Source organism: Gavialis gangeticus, unplaced genomic scaffold (assembly GCF_001723915.1).
Source record: "Gavialis gangeticus isolate Ggan-Ray unplaced genomic scaffold, GavGan_comp1, whole genome shotgun sequence".
Lineage (NCBI taxonomy): Eukaryota > Metazoa > Chordata > Crocodylia > Gavialidae > Gavialis > Gavialis gangeticus.
The window spans coordinates 34505760-34510742 of record NW_017729031.1 but is presented as its reverse complement, the minus strand read 5'-3'; the positions used below and the strand labels follow the sequence as shown (position 1 = coordinate 34510742).

The 4983-nt window shown below is 52.1% G+C and overlaps 1 protein-coding gene across 2 annotated transcripts in view; it reads left to right on the top strand.

The window, feature by feature from the left end:
• Positions 1-4564: 4564 nt before the first annotated feature.
• Positions 4565-4983, top strand: part of GLI2 (GLI family zinc finger 2) — a 325860-nt gene continuing 325441 nt past the window's right edge. For both annotated transcript variants that reach the window (XM_019522605.1, XM_019522604.1), the window contains exon 1: positions 4565-4693. The gene's annotated coding sequence lies outside the window, so the exon portion shown is untranslated. The remainder of the gene's footprint in view (positions 4694-4983) is intronic.

Here is a 4983-nt window from a genome sequence, read left to right as displayed (position 1 = left end):
CGTTTCTGAAATGTCAGTTATTTCCTCAGTTGCATGGTTTTCATTCTAGGAAAAAACAGATGATGAAGTAGGTGCAGAGCCAACCCAGAACTTTTCATCTGAAACCCTTTAAATCTGGGGATGGTTCATAGATCAGAATGAACCCTATGTTTTTGCTTCTGAGTCAGGACCCTAACCAAAAAGGACTTTTTTTCCCCCCAATCCCATAAGTCATTAAGGTCTTGCAAAGACATTTTTGGGTTCTGAAACTGTCTTCTTCTAACCGAGTTAGAGCTCCTCTCCCACACACAGCAGGGAAGGATTTAAGTTTGTGATTAAGGTTGAGCAAACACTTGAATGCTTGGCTGAATTGGATGCTCAGCCCATTTGGAGTTGATAATGCATAATAATGGATCATTTTATAGATAGACTGAAACTTTCCCAGCCTCGGAAAATTGTTGACACTAACAAATGAAGTTGCAAAATTGGCTTCTTCAGGCAAAAAGACCAGCAACCAATTTCTGTAGGAGGTTAATGTTGAAATGACACTTTTCAGTAGCTAAAGCTTGAATACTTTGTGAGCAGCAGCGAGAGGAGACATAAGGGGCTAATCAAAATGCAGCGCACAAGGAAGATGGTTTCTGCCCCAAGGAGCTTACAATCCAAATATCAGATGAGAGACAACAAATAGACATAGACAGACGGTCAGGGGAGCACAAGGAAACAGTGAGGCAAGGGGAGCCTGCCTAATAAGAAATGGCATCTGCTTATAGCTATGACTTTCTGCAAAGAGTAACAGGATTACCTGAAACATGAACTATATTATAGCAAGAAATCCACCCTCCTCCTCACCTTCTCTACCTTCCCCCTGGTTGCTATGATTTACTTTGTGCTTCATTTATTAAGCGGCATCGATATGCACACTGGTGTCTAGAAATGAGACTACGTTCAGACCCAGCGCAAAGGCATTACACATGTATCCCAGGCCTGGCCTAGTCTTCTTACCCCCTGGAGTTAAAACAGACGCCGAGATAATACAATAGAGCCACATAAAATGAGTGTTCAGGCTTTGATTTTCTAGCAGTACTTTTACAAGACATCATTCGTATCGCTTCCTTCCGACAGAGAAGCGTTTAATTGTGAATTTGCTGGCAATTGGTGCCAGTGTGGATTCACGACTCTTCTTCTGGAGTTTTGGGGTGGACTTTTTGGCACATCATGGGGATGTTTCTTTGTTCAGAGGGGTGAATCTTGAGACAAGTGCTATAGAAGTGAATACAACTTCCCTCTCCATTTTCCAACCCTCCTCTAGAGTTTAATGGAGAATTATCTCCCTGCTCCAAAAATTACATACAATGGTTTAAAAACCACAGCATGCCCTGGAGGTTGAGCCAGCTTCTGCTGATCCCATCAGAACTAATGCCATTGACTTCAGTAGATCCTGGCCCAGATCCCAAATAAGTAGTTTTAGAGCTGGTCAACACTTTCCTAATCTCAACGAATAGCTTTTATCAAGAATTTTGTGTGTGTGTGTGTGGGGGGGAGGGGTTATACTTTCAAGGAAAAAATTGAAAAACTGTTGATGAGAATATTTTTGGGAAGTCCCTACTCATGCTGAAACCCTTTTCTAGCAGCTTTGCAGTATTATGTGTTTTGACCAAATAGAAGAACTTGGATTCTCACCCCATGTTAACATTTTGATTAATTTATATCAAATGCCAGTTCATTCAGACACATGGATGAATACCACTGTTAGAGGTGACACTCGAAGCATAAAGATGGAGAAGACTGTCTCATGGCAGCTGTGCGCAAAGGAATGGGCTGTATTCAGTTGCTGCTTGAAAAGCAGGAAGAAATTGTCCTCGCTTCATTCAGGAGTTAAATATCCTTGGTTGGGCGGTGGTGGGGTGGAGGGTGGGGGATGGACTTGCATCAATTCAAAGAGTCACATCACATGTTCAGACATGTTTCTAATCAAGATAGCTTGATTGTCCACAGGCCGACCCGTTCACATGTGCTTGCGTTCAAACGCCTACGAAGGGGTGTTCTAGGAAACCATTTAGGAAAGAGGGGAACAGGTGAACTTGGGAAGAGAGAAGCAATTGGTGACTGTCCCGAGGCTTTTATCCCAGGTCTGGGCTGGTCTCCCAAGGCTCGGTCCAAAAGCAAACGGACTGCTTTTCCTTTTATGTCTTTCATACAGTTTTGTGCCTCCTAGTTTTGGCCCTGGGGGTTAATGGACCATGAGAGAAACTGCCCGTGCTGCCGCGCCGGAAGGAAAAAAACCCCGATGAGGTTGGAAGTGTCTGATGCTGCAAACGGTGTCGTTGCAAACGGCGACCGTCTCATCATCGTAAAGGGTTTTCATCTTAGCCTTGAAGACCTTATGGGCCTCTCTCCTTGGATAGGAATTGCATGTGCATCTCCATCACATCCGTATTTCCAAAATACTGCTTAGGATCAGCCCTGCTTTTTGCTCCTGCTTTCTTTTGCGTCTTAGCAGTGTGCCATCCCAAAGCTGTGGGTCTACGTACCCTTATAAATTTACAATAATAATGGACCATAGCGTAGCGTAAATTGATCTGTCCCCAGATGCTGTAAAACCCTTCTGTCCAGTCGCTCCTTGCAACCTTCCCGAATCGCCAAGTTGTGCCTCCCCACTAGAAATAACCTGTGAGAACAACCGGGCCTTGCGGTCCATTTTTGTGGACCCCAGCTGGAAAAAGGTACAGAGCCCCTCGGACCCCGTGGAGAGGAGATGCGACCTTTGTTCCTCCCACGGAAATCAAACATTCAGCCTGAATCAAGTCATCTTTAGTGCAAAGAGCCATGAAAGGGTCTGATGGCATAAAATACTCTCTCTACGTGGAGGTAAAGCTTGAAGGTTTGGCAAACTCTGTCTCTGAGAACTAGGCTGCCAGCAAGGACATTGTGTCATGATTTGACTCAGGACGTTAGGAGTCAGGTAGTGCTGGTCTGACTCCTGGCATGTCCCAGAGGCATGACTGATGGAGGTTATGCCCCAGGAAGCAGACTTGAACTGATAGAGTTGACACCCGGAGGTGCCGGAAGTGCAGAGAGTGGGGCTTGAGGTTACTTAACCTGGGGGGCGAGCTGAGCTGGATGTGGCCCCAGGCAGAAAGAAGAAGGTTTGCCAAAGTGGCACGCGACTTGCTGCCTGCATTGTCCCAAACCTGGGATTACTGTGCCCAGGGCTAGTGCACTGGCATCAATTAGAGGCTGCAAACGCAGCTGGGGACTGGTGTTGTGTCATGCCCCCTTGCCCTGGCCGCTGCCAAGGGGGTGGTGAAGCAGGAGCCCCTGGACCGCTGGTCCTTGTCCTCTCCCAGCTGATGTCGCGGCTAGATGCTGCCTGCTGCAAAGCGAGCTGCGCTGCACCAGCACATCTGGTTGTGTTTAGAAACTTTTAATGAATCCCACAGCCACAGAAATCAAAACAAAGACTAAGCCGAGTGCGGGAGGCGGCCCGGATTGGTGAGAGTCCGTCAGCAAGCGGCCGCCTTTCTCCCCGATAATCATGCATCTGAAAGGGCTCGATGCAGACGGAGACATTCAGGGGGGCTTCTTTTTCCCTTCAGGATCTCCGTGCTGAAGCGAGGGAGGATGAAAAGAACTGCCATCTTTTAGGGGAGAAAGTTCAGCCTGCAATATTTAGGGAGACTCTTTAATGACTCTTTTGCCTACTGAAGGGCTGCCGGAAATCTCACCCTGTTTGGCTGCAGGGGCAGATTCTCAGCCGGGGCCAACTGTTCGTGCGATGCCCCAGGCCCAAGCGCCCTGGGGAGGCCGGGAGAGCGGGAGCCTCCGTTTTCCAGGCTGCGCCGCGTGGATTTGCAACTCCCCGAGTGCATCACAACCCTGACGGACGGGCAGAACTGTTGATTGTCCCCCCTGGCCCATCAAAAGGGGTCGGGTCCTGGAGTCGCGCACACCATTGTGCCCCGAAGAGAACAGGGCCGTACCCACAGCCCCTGAAAAGTCAGCCCGAGTTTCCCTGCGGATCCCGGCGGTCTGTGGATCGGGTCCTTCCTGTGTCTGGGAATCACGTTGCGCTGCTCAGCCCTTGCATTGGCAGACCTGCCGGAGGAGAAGAGAGTGGGAAACACAGTGGTGTTTGGAGACTTTCCGAGAAAGCCACGGGAATAAGATGCTGCCGGGGCTTTTCCACGCGGCGCTGACCTAAAGGCGCCCCGATTCCCTGGGGCCCAGGCGAGAGGAGCGGGGGCTTTCGGAAGGCCAACTTCAGGCTGACTCGCCCCCAAAGTTGGTGGCACACCAGCCTCCCGCCCGGGGACGCGGCCGAGCGAGGTGGGTCTGCCTTGCCCGGAGGGGGCTCGGGCTGGGCTGGGGATGCAGTTCAGCGGGGGGAGGTGGGCTGGGGCCGCAGGGGCGGCGGAGGCTGCACTTCCCTCTGGCAGCCGGGCTTTGGAGCCCCCTCCCCGCACCTCCCAGCCCCCGGGGCGGGGATGATGGATGGCAGCACTTTCTTAAAGTCTTCCCCTCCCCTTCCCCCTGCTCCTCCTCCTCCCCAAACTGTCCTCGGCCCGGCTCCGCGGGAGGAAGACGGCGACGGCGACGAAGGAGCCCCCCCGGCCTCCCCAAGAGGACTCCTCCCCCGCCCCGCGGGGTGATGGGGGCCGGCTGAGCCGGGGAAGTTGCTCCTGGCTCCCGCCGCGCGGGGGGGGCTCGGCAGGTAAGTGCTGCTGCGTGGGGGGGCGCGGGGTGTCCCGCGTTGCAGCGGGCGGTCGGGCCGGGGTGCCGCAGCGCGGGGCCGGGGGTACGCGCCCCCCCTTGCTCTCTCCCGCTTTTCCCCGCTCTTTGCTGAGGAATTTCAAACATCCTCCGCTGCAACTTGATCCGTGTGCGAGGGGGAGCGGCCGGGAGCCGGGCGCCAATCCTATTAAGGGTTTAGAGAGAGGAGAGGGGGCTATTTTACCCCCCCCCCCACCCCTTTCGGCACTCAGTGGCTTTAAAACAGTCAGG